General features: G+C 38.6%; 1 long non-coding RNA gene across 1 annotated transcript in view; it reads right to left on the reverse strand.

Annotated features, from left to right (window-relative positions):
* Positions 1-388: 388 nt before the first annotated feature.
* LOC137096436 (uncharacterized) overlaps positions 389-27008 on the reverse strand; it is a 28970-nt gene continuing 2350 nt past the window's right edge. The window contains exon 2 of the long non-coding RNA XR_010909472.1: positions 389-690. This is a non-coding gene — a long non-coding RNA (uncharacterized lncRNA). The remainder of the gene's footprint in view (positions 691-27008) is intronic.

Here is a 27008-nt window from a genome sequence, read left to right on the forward strand (position 1 = left end):
ACAAAATTCACACAGACTGTGTGAATATTGGAGGATATTCATCTTGGAGGATAACTGTAGCAGTGAGGAATGTTCTTTCAAGAAACATACGCCTACAGCCCAGATGTGCAGCTGGCCAACCAAAGAGCGTTTTTTTTTCCTGCTCTAACTAGTTCTTGAACACAGGGAGGAATAGTACAAAGCTCCGGACTTTTTCCAAGATTTATCATTGAGCGTGCAGTCCAAAGGTTTGTATGGGTTGGCTGAGAAAAGAATCACATTTCCTGCCCCAGCCAGTTTAGCTCCTACAGCTGTACTTAACTTCCCATCTGAGGTATACTTTTAAAAAATCACATTCTGACATAGTACAGAATCCCTGATGGAGTGTGCAAGAGGGAATCCAAGGAGGTAAAGTATCATTGATTTTAATAGGACGTGTTTGTAATATTTTCCTTTAAGGATATTGAAAATTTAGCCAAGCAAGGAGAAGTGTTCACCTCTTTGGGCTTCTTTTCCAAACTCTTGTTTACATCCTCAGACAGCAACAGCTGGAAGGAATCCCATATAGTTGGAACAAATGGTATCATAAATAATAGCTCTCATGCTATATTTCCAGTTGCATAGAGTTTAACACTTTGACTTTCAAAACTGTGCCTGAGGATGGTGGGATGGTGAGAAGGATCTTTCTTGAAGATCTCAAGCCCAGGCAAGCTAGTATGGAGAGAACATGATCTTTCAAAAAGAGAAATGATAATACAATCAAATAAAACAAAAAATACAATTAAAAACATAAAAGAAATTTAAAAACACAGTGAAAAGATGTCAGAAACAGAAAGAACCGGACCCATCAAATCGACAACCCTTTCCTCTCTTCTATACAGATGACATTACCAAAGCCTTTTTTTCACAGCTGAAATCCAGGAATAAACCCATTACAACAGACTCTAAGTATGAAGTGGTTCACCTTTCTGCAGACACAGCTTCTTACAGTATTAGCAATAAAAATATTTTAAGTATAAATAGGCCAGGATTATTCCAAACAATAGTGAAAGAGAGAAGGGGCAGGCAAGCATGAAATTTCAGTCTCTTTGCCTCCCTGATGGCTTTTGAAAATAATTTAATTGACATTATGATTGAAAATATGAGCAATGTTTTTACATCTTGACCAAAAACATACAAGGCTTTGGAAAAGTAGAACACCCCCCCCCCCCCCACACACACACTTTCTGGCTCATGCCGTGAGTTAACAAATCCTTGTATTACATATTGCCCAAACTGAGTCACGTAGCCACTATTGCGCCAGACTTTTGCAAATCCAATGGAGCTGGGTGGGTCCATCCTATGTTTTATACTACTGGCTGGGCTGGTGTTAAAATGATCTAAATACCCTCAGCTGTCCATAATATTTGAGGAGAAAAAAGATCCATGTAATTTCCTTCCTCCCTTTTAAAAATGTGTAAAATCTTCTTATTGACTATTCATGTTCACACATTTCCATAGTCATAAAAATATTTATGTATATTGTTGATAAAAATAATTAATATACCAAACTCATTCAGATGTCATGTCTACTTATAAGCTTGTTTTACATGACAAAAAGAACACGTTAGGCAGTAAGAATATGGTGGTAGGTCTTCTTTAGTCAGGGATCCAGGCCCCTGCTTGGTAGATTCATAAGGCATAATTATATGTACCACATTTCTGCTTCCTCTCTTGGGAAAAGGGGTCAAAACTCAATAAGAACTTTGATGATCTGATCTGCACTTATAAGTATTTGTCTGAAAATCAGAAGTGAGTCTACATTAGGCATGGGCAAACTTCAGCCCTCCGGGTGTTTTGGACTTCAACTCACACAGTTGTGGGAGTTGAAGTCCAAAAAACCAGGAGGGCCAAAGTTTGCCCATGCCTGGTCTACATCATGGTTGGAATCTGCCTCATCATAGTATCAGGGTGCAGCTACACTGTAGAATTCATGCAGTTTGACAACACTTTAACTGCCATGGCTCAATGCTATGGAATCCTGGGATTTGTAGTTCGGCAAGGCACCCTTGGTTAATTCCAACTAGAGTAGACCCATAGAAACAATTGTTAAGTGGTGATTGGACACATAATAAATTTTGTTGATTCAGTCCTGTGGCTAACCAAGGCAACTTCGGCCATTGTATGATGAAAATATGTTTACGCGTACCCTATTTTAAGCCTACTTATTTTTATTCTTTTTCTATTCAATCTACATTTTATTGTCTGTTAATTCCTGGATCTGTATACACAGTTCTTGCCATTTACTGTATGTGAGGATGACATAAATTAAGTTTAAAAACCTAACAGGAACTGTGAGCATAAAGGACGTTTCATACCACCATGCCCTTGTAGCTGATTCTTTTTTGAAGACCAATAAATATGACATGCAACAGTCTTGTGAGCAGAACATAGTATGGCACCATACTATCAGCAACTCCTGAAAGATCTGTCTAGGGCAGTTGCTATGTAAACTGTAAGAGTCAAAAAGAAGGAGTTCACCCATACACATACACACGTACAGTTTGCCTTTGAAAAAAGCAAAACTAAGCATATTGTCCTTATCACGATTTAACAGATTTTGAGAACATATTTGCACTACTGTTAAGATGTTAGGAGTAACCCAGATAGATAAAGTGGCCTTGTGCATTAGTAATCTGCAGATAAAACGGTACACTCTCCAAAGCTTTCAAGTAAGCCTACCGATAACAACTTGGCCAGTTAATTTCCATGGCCTATCACAATTTTCTGTTGAAGTGCTAACAGTGAGTTCAGAGACTTCAGCGATTGTGAGGCTTGCTGTTCGGAGTTGAACAACTCAATCTGAATTACAACATAAGCCTAAGTAAGCATCACAAATGTGCTCACCCAAGCTCAAGAGCAGTTGATGTCAAATCTGATGTGTTACCGCAAGGCAACTCTGTCAAGTACATCGCCAGCACATTACTGATTCAACATTGCACTGTATAACATATTACCGAATGATGCCCACACAGCAACATCTGAATACTTCTGACTCTAAGGTGGTTTCTTTAGTGCAGGTGTCCCCAAACTATGGCCTGCAGTATGGACGCGTCCCTCCACATTCATTTACTTGCCCCTCCCCATCCTAAACTTTAGATTTAAGGTCACCCTAAGTCTATTATTTATCATGTCAGAAGCAAATTGAGAATACAGTTATAATGTATAGAAAAACCACAAACAAAGTTAAAAACTTGGCATTGTACTAAATTTCCTTTGACCAGAAGCTGGCCACTTAGGGTGCCTCTGGTGTCACACTGAGAAAGTCTTCTATTGTGCATATGGTAAGGCTCAGACTGCATTGTAATAAGTGGTCTGTGGTTTACTCTTCTCCACACTCACATTTCGTGGACTCCACTTTGTGGCCCCATTTCTTACGGTTAGCTCTGCATCTCGTGATGCCAGAGCACAGTTTGTTCAGTGCCTTCCAAGTCGCCCACTCTTCTGTGTGCCCAGGAGGAGTTTCTCATCTGGTATCAGCCACTGATTGAGGTTCTGTGTTTTAGCCTGCCACTTTTGGACTCTCACTTGCTGAGGTGTTCCTGTGAGTGTCTTGGTACACCTTAAAAGCTATTTCTTGATTTAAGGCATTGACCTGCTGGCTGATATCCAAACAGAGGATGGGCTGGGGATGTCAATGCCCTAAGTCTGAAATGACTTGAAGGCATACAACAACAATCCTAATTAACTTGATACTATCATCAGCCAAAAGAAGGCCACCACTTCCCATTGAAATACTGGTAAGTTTATGTTGGTTAACATTGTTCTTTATTTTAAATATTGTATTATTCTTTCACGCTTTTTGCACTACAAACAAAATATGTGCAGTGTGCACAGGAATTCTTCAACAATCTGAGGGTCTGTTTAAAAAGTTTGATGGCCCCAGCTTTAGTGAAAATGAGCCTTTAAGTTAATATTAATTAAGGAAAAATTTGAAATAAATGCTGTAATCATAGACTTATGGAGTTGGAAGGGACCACAGGGGCCATCTAGTCCAGTTCCCTAACACACAGGAATACACAATTCAAGCACTCCTGAGAGAGACTCATTCATTCTCTGTTGGAAAATATCTAAAAAGGCAGTCAATTCTACAGTTTTTACCACCAGAAAATTCTTCCTAATGTTTAGGCAGATTATTTTTTCGTGTATTTTGAATCTCTTTGTTTTGCATCATTGTCTCTGGAGTAGGAGAAGACAACCTAAATGAATCCACATTTCAGAAAAAAGAAAGCCAATGAATTAATAAGTACCTAAATGGACACTTGTGCCTAGATAAGATTTCTGAGAAATATTTTTTTACGCTCTGTGATTTTTCTTTTACACCCTGATTAAAGTTCACCCAGATTTATTCATCATTTATTTTAATGATTTTATTCCAACAATCACTGAAATGGTATATACATCAGCCAAATAAAAGATGGCATTGAAAAAGGATCAGATAAATTTGTGATGGATAAGACCCTAACAGCATGACTGAAAATGCAAGTTGGTGGGGAACATGAGAAGAATGGGGCTTTTATTCTTATGTGTTGCTTTAGGAGTTTACATCTATAGCTGGCAACTGTGAGAAACAGGATAAGGACTAGGGAGGACTCTGCTTGGATCTAGCAGGGCTCTTCTTATGTTCCTTACTATATTTTCTCACTCCTTTTACTGTCTACATTAGATATCTGGTTTGTCAGTGTTCTTCTTGAATTTGGCATTTCATCCTCCTACTTTTGTACAACCTCATAAAAGACACCAAACCTTATATCAGTTGTGACATTCATGAGACTCAGATCACTGTTAAATTTCCAGATCTCATCCAAATTTTGAACACCATCATCGGGAAAGCTCTCCAGTGCAGCACTGTCATTTTCCCTAAAGTCAATGCTGTCCAATTAATGTCAAACTACAAAAATTAAATTAATGAAATTGATGTTAGAAAAGGAAAACTCAAGCCAGCCACAGTAGGTGACTACTATGTTGTAACCATAGGAACAGGGCTAGTTTTGCAGTATGGACGACTCCTAACTATGTATCACACAGCAAGAGGTAAGGATGAGAAAAGGACTGTCAAAACTTTTATTTACTTATTTATTCATTTGTGGCTGTTTCAGAAAGGTCACTGGGTTGTGAATATCTTCCTTTTTCCCCTTTTTTATGAAGCAAAAAATTAAATTATGCAGCAGCAGACATAGGTCTATGCCTTCCAAAAATAAAAGCACTCAGTGATATATCAGATATCATGTATATATTAGATATCATAATATTTTCTGTTTATATATATCTGTCTATGCATGTGTATGGCAGTAATAGTGAAATTAACCTTAAAAGAATAGAAGTTAGTATGATAACTAAAAATATAAACATTCAAGATTGTCTATATAAGTATATCTTGCTGAATTGCTGACTTTTGATGGTCCTCTTCCTCCTCCTCTTTGTTATTGCTGTTATTGTTAATACAATACTTATCTTACTCAACTTTTTCACCTTCCTAAGCTGGTTCACAATTAAAAAGCATCTCAGATTTAAAGATAATTCAAAAAAGTTAAAACAAAGTAATTTCAAATATTTAACAGTAACAAACACCATAAAATATTTCCTCTGAAAAAGCTATTAAATGAAATAAAAGTTAGGACCCCTGTACTTTTAATTGTTATGTAGATGGGAGTATTTCTGCACCTCTTACTTGTTACCTGTTTTTGTGACAGACAACACCTGCTGAAGTTCTACTACACAGCCATTAAAGTAACAGCAGCCATCTCCCCTGTTTCGTCTGGCAAGTCTAGAAAATGTTTAGAGAGAGCAAGCGTGCTTCCTTCTAAAGCAGTGTTTCTCAATCTGGGATCCCCAGATATTTTTGGCCTACAACTCCCAGAAATCCCAGCCAGTTTACCAGCTATTAGGATTTCTGGGAGTTGAAGGCCAAATCATCTGGGGACCCACAGGTTGAGAACCACTGTTCTAAAGAGTGGCCAGAGGCAAAGCTAGACATTGCTTTTTTGGCAGACCATTTACAGGCCAGAGACTTTGTATGGTGCACCATAGTGTTGTTATTTGCATTTTTAGTATATTTCATAGCATGTTATAATAATGCTATTTATCTAGTTGTTAATGCAAAATTTCACTTGATCATTTCATGGTTTAAATTTGCCATTGTTTTGGCACATACAACTAACAAATGTTTTTCAATAAGTCTTTTATTTCTCCTTTTGCTGCTCTTATATGTTAACCTTTTCGTTAGGGCGGAGCCCATTTTTTTAAAAAAAGTTCCTTATTGATAAATTACCTAACTCCCCCCCCCCCCCCTTCCAGGTGTGAGAGAATTAGCCATCTGCAAGGATGTTGCCCAGGGGACGCCCTGATGTTTTGATGTTTTACTATCCTTGTGGGAGGCTCCTCTCATGTGCCCGCATGGAGATCCAGAGCTGGCAGAGGGAGTTCATCTGCGTTCTCCCTGGATTGGAATCTCTGATCTGTCAGTCTTCAGTCCTGCCGGCACAAAGGTTTAACCCATTGCATAACCAGGGGTTCCATTGCATAAGTGATATGAGGTCATTATTTGACAAATCCTTATTCTCAATCTCAAATAAAGAGATCATTAGTGGTGTCCTAAAATAAGCCCATTTCCTCACTATTTGACTGATTCAAGAAAGAACATCCCAGAATCCTCATCCTTTTGAATATGTTAGCCACATGTGGTTCTGATCTCTATTTCTTCCTGTCTTCTTTAACATAGTTTTGCTGTTTTCTCTGACCTTGAAGTATGAATGGTTCCCACATGGACCAAAAGGAAGGGGTAAGAGTCAATGAAATTCATAAGTCTTGTCAGACGCTATGGGCTTGAAGTCACTATTCCACAGCATTCCTGCACCTAGGGAGAGGAGTAACTTACCAAAATAATTACCTTCACCATTGTATATTTCTGAGTGACGCACTACTGCAACACTTTGCAGATCCTGGATAGCAGCAGAACCCTGCCCTGATGGTTCCACTGGTCTGGAGGTATCATTTTAAAATATTTTTATTTTAGTAGAAGCAATTGTGCAATTGCGGTAAAGTTTAAAGTTTTTGTTTTTTTTAAAAAAAAATACCAATCACAGCCCTGGAAGTGGTGGAGAATGACAATTCCACCTCCTGATGTCACTTCCGTGCCAGCACAGAAGCAGGTTAGGAGATCATCGCATAGGTAAGCCATGGCACTGTGGAACATTCAGGGTTTTTTTTGACAGGTTTTGCCCATCAATATCAGTAGATGGGTGTGCCACATGAAGGTAGCAGATCGGCAATGGATTGCATGCTTTGCTGTGCAATTGGAAAAAGCACCATAAGTAATAGTCCTGCTTCTTTGCCTGCTTGCCACCTTTGTGTGATAAAGTCCTATGATAAAGTACAGATTTTTGCAGCACACACCTCAAGGCATCCTATCAGGTTCACAAACTACTGTTTCTTTATCCCTCAGTAGAGAGATCCTGTCACCATCACACTTCTCTGACTATCAGCAGGGGCTTTTCCAGTGTGTGGAAGCTTCCAAGGTCACCAGCATGTTCTTTCAGGATTGACACTGTTGCTCTTCTTCCTGTTTTTTGTCACTACTTATATTTTTTTTATTCCGTGTCACAATCATTGCATAAATAAATATAAAACTGATAAAATAGAGAAAGCACAAGAGACTAAATAATTTTAGACCAAAATCTGGCAACAGAGACCACATTGTCTGTAGCATTAAACAATTCTTCTTCTGTGCCTGAGGCAGGGATTGTGGGCAAGCTTACAGATGCAGATTTGCTTGTTCTGCTCCAGTCACACAAGGGGGAGGATTCTTCTAGGTAGTGCTATTTTGCCGGGTTGTCTTTTAATCTGCCCACTCCACTTCTGAGTTTGTTCAGAAACTTCAAGTTGCCCATTCCTGTGTTGTTCCTGGAGGCAGACCCTTGTGGGGAGCCATCCAATTGGGATTTCCTGGTTTAGCTGCCCAGGGGGATACTCTTGCTATTGCTGGGGGAACATTAAGAGGAGTGGTGGTTCTAATGAAGCTTCTCCTTGATTTGAGTCTGCTGGGAGGAAGCTGTTAACCATGCAGAGGATGGTTTTCACAGTGTTCAACCTTATTTCTCTCACATTAGTTCCCATTGCACATCGGGGGGAGGGGGGCAATGGCAGCTAGCTTATAGAGTTTTTTTGTCACTATTGACAAGGGAGAGAATTTTGAAACTGTCAGAACGATCCCTGGTCTTTTTCTTCTATGTGCCATATTCCTCTAAATTCTATGTTTGGAAACTAATTTCCTCAGAGACATCTCATAATATGTAAGTCAAAATAAATTGACTTAAAAGAGGAGCAAGATTCATGACGCAGGCTAAAATAAAGGCAGATTTTGAAAAAGTTACATGCTTTGTCCACTACAGGGGGAATTCTCCACCAGGTCACTAAATAAAATATTTTGTGCTGAGCCAAACCATTATTTTGTTTTTGGAGTATCGAGTTCACAAGGGATGCTAAGCAAAGGAGTACATTTTACATATTTTTGTAAACTATGTTTCAATCAAATCAATAATTCAGCACCATAGAAAGGAACCTTTGGTATTTGTCCATTCTGTCACTTTAAATGAGGCGAACCCCTGTGTATTTCATCACTTATAATCTTTCCATTTAATTTGGATAATTCTGTAATCGGATTTCCATCAAAATTGCTTCTCAAGTTTGTTCTTTTAGCTTAGGACTCAGACAAATGCCTTGTTCTTGGGTCTTCCAGCTGTTCAAATATTTACCATCAAACACTCCCTGGGGATTAGTTAGAAAGATGGACAAATGACATTACAGGCATCAATTAACTGTAGTGTAACTATATTTTAGAAACCCTAGGTTTACCTCCACTGACAACACTTCCTCTTAAATTCTACTGACAATATAATATCATTCATTTATATAAGTTGTGATATTAACTGATATAATAAATTTTATCTGTTTTGTTTAATTTATAGCCTGTGTTTTTCCCAGGGTTGAGGTGCATGTAAAGATTTCAAAAGAGACACAATAAATTATATGCATCATAAGGCAAATTGGACATATTATAATATTAAAAACTAATTTAAAATAATAGAAATATTGTAGTAATAATAAGTAATCTGTACATATTAAAATGTTCAAGATATCCTTTTTAAAAGGTGAGACATTTTAAATTAACTAGTTGCTGAAGGTTGCCGTGAATAGAAAAGTCAAGACAACAAAGAGGGAGCCTATACAATACCAATATTAATTTATGTTGCATTTACTCTTGTCATCACAGCAGTTGCTATGAGGATAGTTAGATGTTTTGAAATGTTTCCTTTCTTTGTCTAAAATATATCTAAAACATTTTCAAAAGCAAAAATATATAAAATATATAACATCAAGATTAAAAAGACATAAAACAGACCAGAAGAGATTGCTAAGTACAGGGTTGATCATGGAATATGCTTGCTTTTGGTCACTTCCTTAAAGTAATCTGCAAGAATAAGGACCATGAATAAAACCTTCCTTGTTGGGCTCATTGATCAATGGTTTATAAGGCAGAAACCATCTAGATTTCAAACCTTAACAAATCTTGAAGGTGACCTAATAGCAAATAGATGATCGGTGCTGTTTGCTCAAAAAGGAGGTAGTGGATTTACAACTTGGCATTTTATTTAGCACCTCCACAGCTGTGACCTGTTCCAGCTCCACATATGGAGTATATAACAGTAATCCAACTATGACGTTGCCAATGTGCTCATCCCAGGCTGGATCTACACTGTAATATAATCCAGTTTCTGAATCCAGATTATCTACTTTTAACTGGATTATGTGGCACTGTAGACTCATAAAACCCAGTTCAAATCAGATAATCTGGATTATATGACAGTGTAGATAGGGCAACAGTCTCAAATTGTTCAGATCAGGATATCTTTAAGAGGCAGCTTTAAGAGGCATCCAATATATTTGTTGTTCATTCGTTCAGTCGTCTCCGACTCTTCCTGACCTCATGGACCAGCCCACGCCAGAGCTCCCTGTCGGCTGTCACCACCCCCAGCTCCTTCAAGGTCAGTCCAGTCACTTCAAGGATGCCATCCATCCATCTTGCCCTTGGTCGGCCCCTCTTCCTTTTACCTTCCACCTTCCCCAGCATAATTGTCTCCTCCAGGCTTTGCTGTCTCCTCATGATGTGGCCAAAGTACTTCAACTTTGTCTCTAGTATCCTTCCCTCCAATGAGCAGTCGGGCTTTATTTCCTGGAGGATGGACTGGTTGGATCTTCTTGCAGTCCAAGGCACTCTCAGAACTTTCCTCCAACACCACAGTTCAAAAGCATCTATCTTCCTTCGCTCAGCCTTCCCTAAGGTCCAGCTCTCACATCCGTAGGTTACTACAGGGAATACCATGGCTTTGACTAGGCGGATCTTTGTTGCCAGTGTGATGTCTCTACTCTTTACGATTTTATCGAGACTGGACATTGCTCTCCTCCCAAGAAGTAAACATCTTCTGATTTCCTGGCCACAGTCTGCATCTGCAGTAATCTTTGCACCTAGAAATACAAAGTCTGTCACGGCCTCCACATTATCTCCCTCTATTTCCCAGTTGTCAATCATTCTTGTTGCCATAATCTTGTTTTTTTTTTTTTTGACGTTTAGCTGCAACTCAGCTTTTGAGCTTTCTTCTTTCACCTTGATTAGAAGGCTCCTCAGCTCCTCCTTGCTTTCGGCCATCAGAGTGGTGTCATCTGCATATCTGAGGTTGTTAATGTTTCTTCCAGCAATTTTCACCCCAGCTTTGCATTCCTCAAGCCCCACACATCGCATGATGTGTTCTGCATACAAGTTAAAAAGGTTGGGTGAGAGTATGCAGCCTTGCCGTATGCCTTTCCCAATCTTGAACCAGTCTGTTGATCCGTGGTCAGTTCTGACTGTTGCGACTTGGTCCTTGTAGAGATTACTCAGGAGAGAGACAAGGTGGCTTGGGATTCCCATCCCACCAAGAACTTGCCACAATTTATTATGATCCACACAGTCAAAAGCTTTAGAATAGTCAATGAAGCAGAAATAGATGTTTTTCTGAAACTCCCTGCCTTTCTCCATTATCCAGCGGATATTGGCAATTTGGTCTCATTCCTCTGCCTTTTCTAAACCCAGCTTGAACATCTGGCAACTCTTGCTCCATGTATTGCTGGAGTCTTCCTTGCAGGATCTTGAGCATTACCTTACTGGCATGAGAAATAAGGGCCAATGTACGGAAGTTTGAGCAGTCTTTCGCATTTCCCTTTTTTGGTATGGGGATATAAGTTGATTTTTTCCAGTCTGATGGCCATTCTTGTGTTTTCCATATTTGCTGGCATATGGCATGGATCACCTTGACAGCATCATCTTTTAAGATTTTAAACAGTTCAGCTGTTTATGCTAAACCATAAATCCTGAAAAAATTAACCACACATGCATGAAGTTTCAGTCTTACCAGATTTTAGGCTCAATGTGATGAGCTTCAGTTGCCCTACTGTCATAATAGAGTCTGGTGTCATCATCCTACTAGTGACACTATGATTGGGATCCTATTGAGTATGTACACAGGTGTGAATGTAATTGAGAAGGTGGCAAAAGTATGGTGACTGGAGAATGAAAAAGACAAGGAGTACACTAACACTGAAGGAAGGCAGGCATAGCACTGGTGTCATGAGAAGAATGCTGCTAGATCTAGTGTCTACCTTCTAGATGAAGGCAGAGTGTCCTTGGGGTCTAGTTGTACTGAAAATGCTTGAAGGATCATCTGTTCCATGAAATGTTGGTATTTCCAGACTATTTAGCTTGATAAGACACCTTGCAGGAACCTTGAAGGAACAGGCTGTTTGGAGTTTTAAACAGGTGGAAGCCTTTCCCTCCAGACAATGATGGAGAGGGCTTAGTTTTTCATCTTTTTATTACTGCACAACCTTTGAAAAAGTGACAAGTCCTTGCAGAAAGGACCATTATGTGAGTGAGTGCACTGATGGGATGATAGTCCACTTCTTAATTTTTAGAGCCTATTTTCTTTTTATAAATCTCTTCTTATTCTATCCATGCTTCAATAAACATGGTTCTATGCTGCATGACACATGAGTGTATGGAAAACAAATAGTAAAATAAAAAGCATATGCCATGTTCAAGTCCCTGCATTTTGTGAATAAGGCTTCTCCAATTTGATGTCCTCCAGTTGTGTTGGACTGCTCCTGCTACCTTATATAGTGGCTTCTAGGAAGTAGGAATTGCTGCCTTGGTGTCAGAGTTATCAGTATCATGCACCCTGGTGTTATGCTCCCAAGCTAATCCCATGCTTCTGATGCTGTCAAGGATGTTGTTCCATCATCAGTATTGAGTTAAATTTAGATTCAGAGTGTGACTCTGGAAAGGTGATGAGGTTCCATGTTATTATTTGCTATGAATAAGAAAAAGATTTGGCCTGGCTTTGAAGAAAGGGCCAGTGGTAGGCCCAGAGATGTGCTAAACTATGGCCATTTAGGGCTTAAGAATGTCAGGATATTAATAAACACCATGGACAAAAGGAATGAGTTTGCTTAGAGCTGAAAATCCAAGTAGAAAAAAGATTACAAGGAAAAGCTGTGGCTTCAGCTGTAATTTGGAATGACCCACCATGGTTGACTTGTTCTGTCAAGATTTTTTCTAAATAAAACATGGTAATGTAAACAAATCCCTTCTGCCATTTTTTTTAAAAAAATGTCTTTAGAAGCTGATACCTTTTTAGCATATTTAGAGCAGCTGACATTTGGTAAGAATTATATGGAACAATTCCAAAAAAGGCTGATACTGCTTGTCAAACTTTTAAAACTGTCACCCTTTAAAGCATTGGCATATATGACAGATCAAAATTGTAGTAACAGCCAAGGCTAGAAATGCTGTTTAAATAATATGCCTTAGGCAGCATTACTTCAGAGCTTTCAGGAAGCTTTGGAGTAAATCCTGTGTTCCCTTGACATGGATTAATGGCTGAATGCAGCGGATGTGCTCTGCATTCAGCCTATGCATCATATGGACTCACCTCCACAACTGAGATGAGTACAGATTATTTTCGCCATGAAGACATTCAAGAAGGAACTATAATTTGCATCTTGCAATTTGAATGTGGAAGTTTAAGAATGCGATCGGTCATCCATATCCATAGATTCTGAAACTATGGATTCAATTATCCAAGGCTTGAATATATATATATTTTTAAACACCAAAAAGCGAACCTTTTGAACTGTGGGGTTGGAGGAAAATCCTGAGAGTGCCTTGGACCACCAGAAGATCCAGCCAGTCCATACTTCAGGAAATAAATCCCGACTGCTCATTGGAGGGAAGGATAGTAGAGGCAAGGATGAAGTACTTTGGCCACATCATGAGAAGAAAGGAAAGCTTAGAGAAGACAATTATGCTGGGGGAAATTGAAGGAAAAAGGAAGAGGGGCTGACCAAGGGCAAGATGGATGGATGGGATCCTTGAAGTGACTGGATTGACCTCAAAGGAGCTGGGGGTGGTGACGGCTGACAGGGAGATCTGGCGTGGGCTGGTCCATGAGGTCATGAAGAGTTGGAAATAACTGACAAAATGAACAACAACAAAGGACACAATTTTACTATATCACTATATAAAATAGGATTTGAGCATCTCCAGATGTTGGTACCCACAATGTGTATGGGTATCTGGCAACCAAAGGCCCATTGTGTAGGAATCTGCTTTGTACAATATCAGAGGGTTTGAGTTATTAATTCCACCAATTATTTGTAACTAATTTCTCCTTCAACAATCTTTTCCCCCCTTTATGTTTTAAGTAAAGGTTTGTCCAGGAAGGAAAGAAGTCCCTAGAAGTGTTGAAATTTTCCAATCCTTTGTGTTTTTATTTTACCTACTTGTTCACAGGTTTGCTTGCACATTCTCTCTTTAAATATCCTGGGATTGATTTCCAGGTAATACAAATATATTTTAGAGTGTAACTTGAAAGATAATTGAATAAAAACGACAAGTATTTCCCGGTCCAGAAACTTAGGGAAAAATATAGATCTGGGTAATTGGGAATAGTCATGGGAAAAAGGATTTAAAATGTCAATAGAGGGGATAGAACATGTGTTCTTTCAGAGAAAACATGTGCACAATGCTCTATAGAAGAAGGTATGTAACTCCTGAATTAATAGCTAAAATTGATAAATCCCAAAAGGGGGATAGCGGAGATGCAAAATGCAGAAAGGCACCTTCTTCCATGTTTGGTGGACCTGTTTGGTGGTAAAAAGGTTTTGAAAAAAGTTGACTAAAGAAACCAACAAAATGATTAATAAGAAGATTAAAGAAAACTCAGAAATGTGCTTATTGGGTTTATTTTGGATGTCGAAATTTGCCAATATAGTTTTGTGGCAGTGAGAATCACAATAACAAAATCTTGGAAGCGGGGAAAATAACTACCTGTTAAGGACTGAAGAAGAAAATTAGTAGATTATATTCAAATGGCCAAGATCTCCAAAAGCATTAGGCGGGGGGGGGGGGGGGGGGGGACACAAAGAAACTAGAAAATGGAGATTGGTATTGGGGTATTTTTTTTTAAAAAAAGACAAAAGTAGATTTTGAAATAGCTTAATGGGTGAGTTATTAGTGTAATGATAAAGACAATTTTTAGTTAGATACTAGTTCCATATGGTGTGGTGTCGGAAGACATGGGTGTTGGTTCACAGTTGGGAAAGGGAAGGTGGTGGGACTGGGGAAATAATACTTGTATTTGGATGGTTGAATTTTGAAGTTTGAATTTTTTGTCATATATCACAATAAAAATTTAAACCATATCTATCTATCTATCTATCTATCTGTCTGTCTGTCTGTCTGTCTATCTCCTGGGTTTCCCTCCCTTTCTTTTATGTTCTTCTTTCTCTCCCTCATACAACATTTTAAAAATCAATTTTCAGCAATTTCCACAGAACATTTTATTATTATTATTCAGGAGTTCTAATCAAAATATTTAAGTGATTTAGCAGTATTAAATCACTTTGTTTTTCGTGCTGACATTCCGCTTTCTCTTGCTTTATCCTTGCTGAATCCGTGTCCTAGAAACAAGAGCTCTGTATTACTGGCTGTGGTCATTGTAACTATTGCTGGAATAATGCAAACAGACTGACAAGTATAGATATGTTTCATTTTGCAAAATACTGGGTCAATTTAAAGTGACCTGAGAAATAGGAATGAAAAGTAATTACAGAAGTTCCCAGTAAATATGTTGGGATGAAGAAAATGTCATATAGATCGCTAAAATAGAGCACAAATGGCATAGTTCAGAAAAACAATACAGGCCATCAGTAAAATGTCAGCTATTGTCAAAATGGTATTAATCAGGCTAATGACAACAGACCAGCTGCATCTGTAATTCATATTTTACATCAGTAACATGCAATATTGTACTTTTAAGTGGATGGAAAGGAATCTCTTCTCACTCCTGCTTCCCAAAATCATCTTCAGGAGATTGTGGGAAATCCCCAGAAGAGTGAGAGGTGGAATGTCCCAGAGCAGTAGTGGAAGGGAAGCATTGCCACAAATAAGGAAGACTCATATGATCGGATCAGTCTGGATGATAAGGTCAAATTTTAGGATTCTATGTAACAGGATCATGTTATAGAGATTCCCCATGTTCTCAGGAAACTTTAGAAGAGAAGAGGAGTTACACTGTGAAAAGGGCCAATACCACTACATTTTTTTTTCTTGTGTTGTTTTGCTGCTCACCTACTTTTCTCTAGATAGAGGTCTTATTTTTTGTATTTATTTTATTCTGTATGGTCATTCTGCAAAATGCTGCAGGAGACTTTGGGGCCAGACATGTTTTAATTATAGCTCACAAAGAAAATCTAAACTAAATCGAGGAAGCTATACAGTCAAGAGAATTATGAGTTAAAATGACATTTGGCTAAAGGGGATGCAGTATTTGCCTGAAAATGATTTTTCTCCTTTATATAAAATATATGATAAAACTCTGGGGAAATGCATCAAGAACAACTGGCCATCAGGACCTGTGTGCATTCTCTGCTTTTTTCTTCTTCTTTTTTTCCTTTTTTTCTTTATTTTTTATTATTTGACGCAAACAATCTCATATATAATCAGAAAATAGACATTTAAAAATAATGAAATGTGTCTAGATCTGTATGCAGATGGCAACTTGTACAAAATAAGTATAACATACTTTACCATTCACTCGAGTTTAAGACATTTTCAAAGAAAAATCCATACAAACTATTCCTAACTAGAACTGATTCCATGTAGATAACAGCAATAGTGCCATCAGCTACTTCTCCCCCACACCCATATCATATGCAAAAAATTTAATAAAATAAATCCCAATGTATCTTTTTTTAGGAAATTCCTTACAAGGCAAGAAATATATCTTCATGATCAAGAGAGTTTCAGAGCATGTCCAAATACATCCTGATATCACATCAACAAAAAAAAACATAAGAATGGGAGCAGGCAACAAAGTACCCTCAAAATGCATTTTACCATTGATTTGGGATTGATTGTGTTCCTTCATCTCTCCTTGAAAATTCTACCCCAGTTATATCCTACCTTGTCCATGTCCAGCATTATTTTTAATTTTAATCTATTACATTTGGCCCGGGCATTGGTTTTAAATGCTTGTGTGTTACTGTTGATTTATTGTTTATTTTTGTTATGTGATTTATATTAATTGTATTGCTTTGATTGTTTTGTTAGTGCTTTTGTTTATTGATATACTTTGGGCTTGGCCTCATGTATGCTGCACCGAGTCCCTTGGGGAGATGGTAGCAGGGTACAAATAAAGGTATTATTATTATTATTATTATTATTATTATTATTATTATTATTATGACTAGAGCTTTCTGACTATTTTACATACATAGGAATGGACAACTGCAAAAACCCAATTCGCATAAATTGAAAGATGTCCAAAATCATAATCAAATGTTTCATTAACATTATGCCAACATATTTAACTTTTCCAGGAATCACTTTTTTTCTATTTTGTAGCATTCCAGCTTGTCCACATAGTATTACATATTTCTTTTTTAATACTTTCCCTCTCCTTTCCCCCCATTTCCCCCTCCCCTTTCTTTTCTTGACAACCATGTATAATCCCCTTTCTAAACATCAACATAGTGTTCACATCTCAAGAGTTCCACCATAACACATATATACCATGGAAAAGAAAGTCACACCAAAAGAGTAACAAAGGATTCTTCATCATGTCTTTCTTCAGAAGGAAGTAAAACTATTTGATGAAAATTAGGATTTTGTATTAGTCTAACTTGAAATCCCCATGTTGAAATAACCTTTCCTTCTAAAAACCTTTTGAAGGGTTCCCAGTCTTTCCTAAATTCTGAAGGAATACCACTACATTGATACAGTTACTTTGTATGCAGAAAGTGCCTTTTCAATCTTCTGCATCTCCAGGTGGAAAAAAAATCCTGAAACCTTGGCCAGTCACTGACACTCAGTGGATCTAGCCACACCACACAATTATAGTGCTATATTGCTGTTATCATTAAATACCAAGGTCAGAATCATCCAGTCCATTGTATTTCTGATTTCTATCTATGATTGTGAAAGCTGAACAGTGAAGAAAAGGAACAGAAAGAAAATAACTCAGTTGAAATGTTGAGCTGGATAAGAGTTCTACAGATATCATGGACTGCTAAAAATGACAAATGAATAGGTCGTAGAGCAAATCAAGCTAGTGTTCTCACTAGAAGCCAAGACAATTACATCAAAGCTGTAGAACTAAGAGCTGATATGACTCATTGGAAAGCACGATAATGCTTGGTAAAGTAGAAGAGAGTAGAAAAGGAGGGAAGTTGGTGGATTGATTCAATCAAAGAAGACACAACCTCCAGTATGCAAGATCTGAGCAGGGCAGTTGATGACCAAGGTTCTTGGAAGTCTCTCATTCATAAGGTTGCCATAAGTCAAAGTAGAATTGATGGTAAATAACAACAAAATACCTCTTGAATTGTCATGGCAACATTCTATGGAATCCTAAGATTAGTAATGTGGTGAGCCACTAGAGCAGTGGTTCTCACCTTGTGGGTCCCCAGGTGTTTTGACCTACAACTCCCAGAAATCCCAGCCAATTTACCAGCTGTTAGGATTTCTAGGAGTTGAAGGCCAAAACATCTGGGGACCCACAGGTTGAGAATCACTACACTAGAGCTTTCTTGATGAGAATTCAAAATACTTCTCCTGTGATACTGAGACAGATCAGCCAATGGTCTGAAACAATATCTGGTAGTTTTACTATATTTGGATGTCTGTAAGTTATTGTTAAGGCAGCTTTTATTAAGTTCTGCAAAGAAATAGGAGGAAGAGTCATGGAAAGGACTGACTGCAGCAGTAGAAAATCTGTAGGCTATTCATCATGATGCAAGTCTTGATGGTCAGACCGGACATGCCCAGTGAAACAATTTATCAGGTGTAACCTAAATCTGAAATAGCTCTTCATCTAAACTCAAATCTTGCATGGCTGTCAGAATCTAGTTTGACTATCACTATACTTAACGCAAGCAAACTCATTGTATTCATCTAAGGGGAGATATCCTGGGGAGCAGGCCTCAGAATTTTTCTAATTCATTCATCTTGTGCTTTGTTGAAAGAAATCTTGATTGCATAAAAGAAGGCAGCAGTTTTCAAATGTATGGCTTTCTTTTTATTGTTCTCACGGCACGATGACTGATTCACTCTGCCATTGTTCAGGATGTCTTTGAATGAAGTGGTTGCTTCAGCACTGTTAGGAATTGCAATAAGGTTTTCAGGTGGCAGGAGGAAAGAAGAAATGCTGTCAATGGCAATAGAACACCAAGTTGGTGTCACTGACATATTTTTTTTATTTGCATGCTCTTTGTGTGTCAGATAACATTATTCAAAGATGTGTCCCTTTTAGAAGAATCAGAAAGATGTGCTATTTCAGTAGGATTTGAGTTTAGTAAGGAAGGTCCTGTAGGAAGTCTATGGACTAGGGATATAATTCCTTGTAAGTGTATTTCCTGCATGTAAAACACATTTTTTCTGCCTTTCTCCTAATTATAAGAAAGTTCTTAAAAACTATGAAGTTTTTGACTTTTGATAGTTTGGACCAGGGGTCCACAAACTTTTTAAACAGAGGGCCAGATCACAGTCCCTCAAACTGCTGGGGGGCTGGATTATAATTTGAAAAAAAATGAATGAATTCCTATGCACACTGCACATTTGTAGTGAAAAAAAAACCCACTTTAAAACAATACAATAATTAAAATGAATAACAATTTAAAGAAATATAAACTTATCAATGGGATGTGTAGGCCTGCTTTTGGCTGTTGTTGTTGTTGTTGTTGTGTGCTTTCAAGTCGTTTCAGACTTACATTGACCCTGAGCGAGGACCGGGTAAATGACCTTGGAGGGCCGTATCCGGCCCCCGGGCCGTAGTTTGAGGACCCCTGGTTTGGACCATGTTGTGAATGAAAAGGTGGGGTTCTGCATCAAGCACAGAATAAATATTTTCTGCAGAAAAATCCAAACCTACGAAGCTGTGTAGCATTGGAGAATGTGCTTTATGATGATTTCCCAGCACCCAGTAAACCTTATTTTTAACCATTATTTATTTATTTATTTATTTATTTATTTATTTATTTATTTATTTATTTATTGTATTTATATTCCACCCTTCTCACCCCGCAGGGGACTCAAGGCAGATTACAATGCACATATACATGGCAAACATTCACTGCCAATTATATTTAACATATATAGACAGACACAGAGGCAATTTAACATTCCAGCTCTGAGATCAGAGTGAAGAGAGGGGCCAGTCTGGCTCAATCTCGGCCACAGGGGGAGCATTGATGGAGTACTTCCTCATTCTTCTGCACGCTGCTGGAAGGTTTTAATGTAATATTAAACATTTTCCATCTCTATTGTGGACTGCATATTTTTTTTTTATTTGTTTGTTTATTTATTTACAACATTTATATGCCACCCTTCTCACCCTGAAGGGGACTCAGAGTGGCTTACAATTAAAAAGTAAATACAATATATTATATTATATTATCATAGCACAATATTAATATTATATATTACATTGTACTATAACATTATACTGCAATATTATTAGTAATATTACATTTAATATAAAATATATAATTACAACATATTAGTAGTAGTATATTGTATCACATTATAATATTATCAATATTATATGTATATATTATATTATATTATAAGTACAGTGCAGGAGACAAGATGGAACTGCCTTTCTGGCCCCTCTCTTCACTCTGATCTCAGAGCAGCTGTTGGTGCTGGGGGGGGGGGGCTTCCAACTGATTACACTGGAGGCAAGATGGAACTGCTTTCATGGTCCCTCTCTTCATTCCGATCTCAGAGCATGTGTGCCCACCCACCTGCCCAACAATTTTATAGTCAGTCTTTCCAGTCCACATGTTGTCTCCCCCCCCCCCCCACACACACACACACAAACAAAAGTACAGCAGTTTGACCAAGTCCATAGAGTGAGCAAAGGAAACTAGATGCTTTTGAACTGTGGTGATGGAGAAAAATTCTGAGAGTACCTTGGACTGCGAGAAGATCAAACTAGTCAATGCTTCAGGAAATAAATCCTGACTGCTCATTGGAGGGAAGATATTAGAAGCAAAGATGACATTCTTTGGCCACATAATGAGAAGACAGGAAAGCTTGGAGAAGATAATGATGCTGGGGGGAAAGGAAGGAAAAAGGAAGAGGGGCTGACCCAGCACAAGATGGATGGATGGTATCCTTGAATTGACTGTCTTGACCTTGAAGGAGCTGGGGGTGGTGATGGCCAACAGGGAGCTCTGGCGTGGGCTGGTCCATGAGGTCATGAAGATTGGGAAGAAACTGAACAAATAAACAACAACATAGGGTGAATTAAGAGCTAAAGTGAGATTTAAGTTGTGGGCTCGCTGATGACCAGATTCACACTAACAAGTGCAGATGAATGAAAAAAAAAAAAACAAACAAATCTGGTTGTGTCAATGAAATCTATTCTTTTGGATTTTTCTTTGAGTTACATGAAACCACTGAACTAGCATGTCTGGATTGTGCGTACTGGGATATTGACTCTGTTCTATTCAGTGAGTTCTTTGACATAGCCAAAGACTTACAAATATATAGAAGCCATGGGTGGCTTCTAAGTGTAGCCAACATTAGGACCCAGAATTTTCTTTTAAAGACAAATAAACAGGTGTTTTTAAAGGTTCTTGCTATGTCTAAAATATCTGTATTCTTTGAAATAGTCTTCTGTTACCATCAGTAAGTATAATTGGGATATTCTCCTAAATTTATCTCTGAACTAAAATTGGCCTCAGCAATTCATCCTCTAGTTATCTTCAGATTAAATAGATTAGAAAAAATATGCTTTTCTGCACTTGAAGGTAATGTTAAAAATACATTTAGTTTACATCTCTTTGCAAATCAGACTATATCTGATCCTTCTTTTGTGCCAGACAACCACCAGGCTCAATTCATGATTTTGGTTTTGATCTTTACAAAATAGCCTAGGATCAAAATATGTCAAGAATCTCTCTGCTCCATATCAGTGTCAATGGATTTTAACTCCATGTCCCTTGCTAATGAACTAGGTAGCTATCTGGAGAGGTGCTTTGCAGTTATGGGGAAGATATGAAATATTTTCTCGTGTGAAGTTTATCTGAATCCTTTTGAACTTCACTTTTAGATGATAAAAAATAATTGCTTTACAATCAGCCCTGTTACTATCCATGGCTTAATTTTATTTAAAAAATAATTCACAACCCAAGCTTGATATTATCATTTTATATAAGGGATGCCATTTACAACACTATCATATATAACCAGTCTTGCGCATTCACAGATGTTTGTACCACAAGGGGCCTAGAACCAAATTCTAGCAGATACCAAGGTATCACTGTTCTTTGAAAGATTGTTGTAGGTTGTTGTGTTTTATTTCTTTGCTTTGGTTTGGTTTTGGTACTGCATCTTTTAAAGGAGAGATGGCATGGACAAGATTCTTGGAGTGGTAAGAGCAACCACTGGTGCATTAGATCCTTGCCACTCCTGGTTTACCAAACCTGCTGGTGAGGGATTGGCTAAGTGTTTCTCGAGGATCATCAATGCCTCATTGGAGTAGGGAAAAATTCCATCTAGCTTGAAAAAAGAAATCATAAAACAAATTTTAAAAATGTTGTCCCTATACTCCTTTATAGTAAATAACTACTGGCCTATTTCTAATCTCCCTTTTTTGGGGGCAAAGTTCTGGAGCGAGTGGTGGTTTTTCAACTCCAGGGATTCTTGGATGAATCTGATTATCTTGATCCTTCTCAGCCTGGCTTTAGGCCCGATCATGGAATGGGTCTGGGGGTCACTGTGTTGCTCTTCCACTGTGCCTTTCCACTGCGCCTTTGATGAGTAGGTATACAATTTCACATGACTGTTTAGCCTTAAAGTTCTGTCATTGGAGTAGATGTCCCCCCCTTGTGGGAAAGCTTGACTCCACAACCCCCGCCATAATGAGCACTACTCCGCATATTATCTGCTTCTCTCTTTTATCTTGTCTTAATTTTTAATTAGTTTTAATCACTTTGTCTTTTAATCATTACATGTAGCCTGCCCATTGTCACTGTGCTTGTGTCTATTGTAATTCTTATATTGTTATGTATTCATATGTTTTATGTAATTATGATGTTATTGTTTATTGTTTGCGTTTTCAGTTGTGTCTTGGTTTTCTTTATTGTAATTGTTGTTCGGGCCTGGCCCCATGTAAGCCTCTCCGAGTCCCCATCGGGGAGATGGTGGCGGGGTATAAATAAAGTTTATTTATTTATTATTTATATATAGGATGCCAACCTGTGCCCGACAGGGTTACACTCCCCTGAGGACACAGATTTGCAGTCCTGGTGTCCTTCTGGAGTCATAGTTGACGCTTAAAGCTCAGGTGTTGGCAGTGGCCAGGAGGGCCTTCCTACAATTAAAACTTGTGTGCCAGCTGTGACCATACCTTGAAAAACCTGACTTGGCCATGGTGGTCTATGCTTACTGTAATGCACTCTATGTGGAGTTGCTTTTGAAGACGGTTCAGAAATTGCAGTTAGTACAATGATTGGCTGCCAGATTGCTAACTGGGCTAGCTAGAGGGAACATTGCACATTGCACCTACCCTATAATCCTTACGTATCACCTGTCACATCAGCACTTTTAATTCTGTACCCATTACTCTGGCCCGGCCAGTTTTATTGTGTTTTGGTGTATTGTTTATTGCTTGTTGTTTTGTTGTTTAATATTGCTTTAATTGTTTTAATTTGCTTTAGGTTGTATTGTTATGTTGTGTATTGAGGCCTTGGCCTTTGTAAGCCGCATCGAGTCCTTCGGGAGATGCTAGCAGGGTACAAATAAAGTTAATAATAATAATAATAATAATAATAATAATAATAACATACTATGCCCCAACTCAAGCATCTCCACTGGCTTCTGACAATTTTCTGCGCTCAATTCAAGGTGCAAGTTATTACCTACAAAGCCCTATAAGCTTCGGGTTCAACCTTTCTTCAAGACTGCATTCCCTTCTATGATCAGGTGCGAGCTTTGAGATCAGTAGAAGTAGCCCTTCTCTCGGTTCCACTACCGTCTCAAATGCGGTTGGTGGGGATGAGAGAGAGGACCTTCTCTCTAGTGGCTCCCCGTCTCTGGAACACCCTCTCAAAAGAGATTAGATTAGCCCCCATCCTTGAATCCTTCCACTCCAGTCTAAAAAAATGGATTTTTAAACAGGGTTTTGGCATCGAGTAGGCTGAAATGGACCCATTTGAGGTTGATACTCTGGCACTTTAGTTGTGAACTGATGGCAGCTAGTTTTAACTATAGATGGCCTACATTTTTAAATTGAGGTATTTTATTTTATTTTATGTGTTGATAGTGGTTGTTTTATAACTTTATATGTGATATTGTTTTATACTCACGAACTGTTTATATTATATTGCACTTGGAGTGCCTTGTAAACCACCCCAAGCCTCTTTTGGGAGGTTGTGGTGGAATATAAATAAAGATGATTATTATTATTATTATTTGTAGTAGTATAAAGCCCACAAAACCTTGGTGTGCAGCTGTCAGGACATGCTAGCTATCAAGTTCGGGGCCAGAAACTAAAAGGAGCAAATCTTCAGTCTCTTCAAAAGTTCATTTAGTTCTGTTCTTATGTTTTTTAAAGCCAAATGTTACTCTATGTTACAGGAGATTTCAGTAAATATATGAACAGCGTTTTTCCATATTGAAAAGGGTTTAAGCTGATACTGCTATTTTAATCTTTAACAATCGATTTTGCCAGGTTTATATCTTATCTAATTAAGACATTAGTTATGATCTCATAGGTCTCAATGAGATTATACACCTAGGTTTGACAAGTTCTTACAGAATGGACTTTCTTACCAAAATGAAAAAAATTAAAATTGCTCCAGGTAGAAAGGCATGAATTGAAAGGCTCTTGCCTGGTCCTTATCCTATCATGCTAGTAGTCCACTAAACACAAAAAATAGTTTTCCTCCTGAAATGCTGGACCATTCAAACCTGTTGGTGCCTACCCAACCCAAAGGGGTACACACTGGTCACAGTTTTATCACATCTTAATCACACATTTCAAGGAGAAAATGAGCCCATTGTCCTTCAGGCAAATGTCTTCTCCTCACACATTTTGACAGCTGCCATGACAAACTGTCAGCTCTCATTACAAGATTCCAAATAAAACCAAAACAGAAGCCTGGAGAAAGAAAACAATGGAGTGTGAAACAGACAAAAGAAGCCCCAAGAGGAACACCCTCACACGCATACACTATTTTTTTAAACATCTATTTCAAAGCCATAAAGTAAAGAGAAAGATTTTTTTGTTGTCCTTCAGAGCTTTTATTTCTTTGCTCTTTTCTTGTAAAGTTGCCTTACATGGTGTGTCCATTGTCAATTATTGCTAAGGGGACTGCTGAAGAGCTGGAGAGAAAGGTGCTCCCTGAGTTTCTGAGTGTGCTTCCTATTTTATTCTGACATGGTAAATGAGACACTTCTGACAAAAGACACTTTGAAGGTGTCCCAAAAGGGGCTTGTCTGCATGTTGGATTTCTCTGAGGACGAGTAGCTTTTTCTTTTTAAGAAAGAAAAGTTAATGCTTAAAGAGATGGCACATTTTTATTCTTATTCCCAGTGATGTTGCTGACAACATTGCACATACTGTATGTGACTGTCTAGAATATGTAGACTACAGATGCAATCAGGGATCCTTATTTTTCAGTGCTCATTCTTTGGGCTTTCATTTTCCTCTCCTACCTCATTAATTCTGGGATGGAGATGGTACTTTTTATCAAGACCTACCAATAACAAAATGTGGGTCTCCACAGCAGTTGAATCAGCACTGGTAGAACATTTCTCCAGTTACTCAGTTTAAAAATAGCAAAAATGTGTCCTTCATGGCCACCCATCACAAATATCACAGACATCAGAAGGATCTTTTGCTACAAGGATACTGCCTTGCGGTGATCTCAATCACACTAAAGAAAGGAGTTAAGGACCTCATCGCATGCAGTGTTCTCTTTGTTTCTCTGCACTACCGAAATGGAGTCCCATTGAGGTCATCATATGATACAAGGCAACTTCATGGCCATCATATGATACAGGGCTACTTCATGGGACTCTGTTGCATCAGCGCAGGGGAAAAGAGGGAACACTGTGTTTTTAGGAGTTAGGTGCTACCCGACTCCCAATGACAAAAGCCAGAGAGAAGCTGGAGAGAAGCCGGAAAAGACTGGGAAAGTACATGGGATGGCTGCCATTCCTAAAGACAGAAAGGCATGGGACGTTGACTACTTTCCCCTGCTCTTCCCACTTTCATACGATGAGGTCCTATGTCTAAAACAGTAAGAATGGAGAAAAGCTGGTGCAAATGCATACCAAGTACAGTGAGAATGGTAAACCCTGCTTTATAAGCTCTACCCTTTGCTTTAAAAAGACAAAATATGTATATTCCTCATCATAGCAGTGCTGCTAAAAGCATGGAAATCAACAGAGATCCATAGAGCAAGGCTTCTGGTGATCAGAGACAATGTGTCTGCTTTCACTTTCCCTTTTCTCATGCTTGTCATGATCGGCCAGTTCTCTCCTATCTTACTTAGCTTCATGGAAGCAACAAGGAACCCCTGGTAGTGCAGTGGGTTAAACCCTTGTGCCAGTAGGACTGAAGACCGACAGGTCGCAGGCTCGAATCCAGGGAGAGTGCAGATGAACTCCCTCTGTCAGCTCCAGCTCCCCATGTGGGGACATGAGAGAAGCCTCTCACAAGGATGATAAAACATCAAAACATCCAGGTATCCCCTGAGCAACGTCTTTGCAGAAGGCCAATTCTCTCACACCAGAAGTGACTTGCAGTTTCTCAAGTCGCTCCTCACACACACACACACACTCACTCACTCACTCTCACACACAAAATGGAAGCAACAACACTTGGTGTCCATCTGTGTGGATGATCTGTTGTCACCAGGAAGATGGGTTCTAGAATCTTTATCAGCTTAAGGAACAAAGCTGCTGCCTACCCTGTCTGTTGTAGGCAGGCACATAAACAACTACAATAGATCACTTACAGGCAAACACGTTGACAGCTACAATAGGAACTTTCCAAGATCATGCTTTATTGTATTGTCTGATGTTGCTGCAACCTGATGCCGGATACCTGTGCTTCTTTGGACCTCCTTCATCATCTCCCAGTACTGATGCTACTAAAATACTTCTATCCAGACAGAGGTCAAGGAAGAAAAGAGGGGGGGGGGGGGGGGAGGTGGGTTGAAAAGATGTCACTTTAGATGCTTTCTTAGTTGAGGTAGGACTGTAGTCCTCTTTAACTGCCATGTCAACTATCTATGTAATCTTGGAATTTGCAGTTTTATGAAACTGCAAACACCAGGATTCTGTAGGATGCAGTCATGACAGTTACAATGGAATCATACTGAGA

The sequence above is a fragment of the Anolis sagrei genome, chromosome 2 (assembly GCF_037176765.1).
Source record: "Anolis sagrei isolate rAnoSag1 chromosome 2, rAnoSag1.mat, whole genome shotgun sequence".
NCBI classification, from domain to species: Eukaryota; Metazoa; Chordata; class Lepidosauria; order Squamata; family Dactyloidae; genus Anolis; species Anolis sagrei.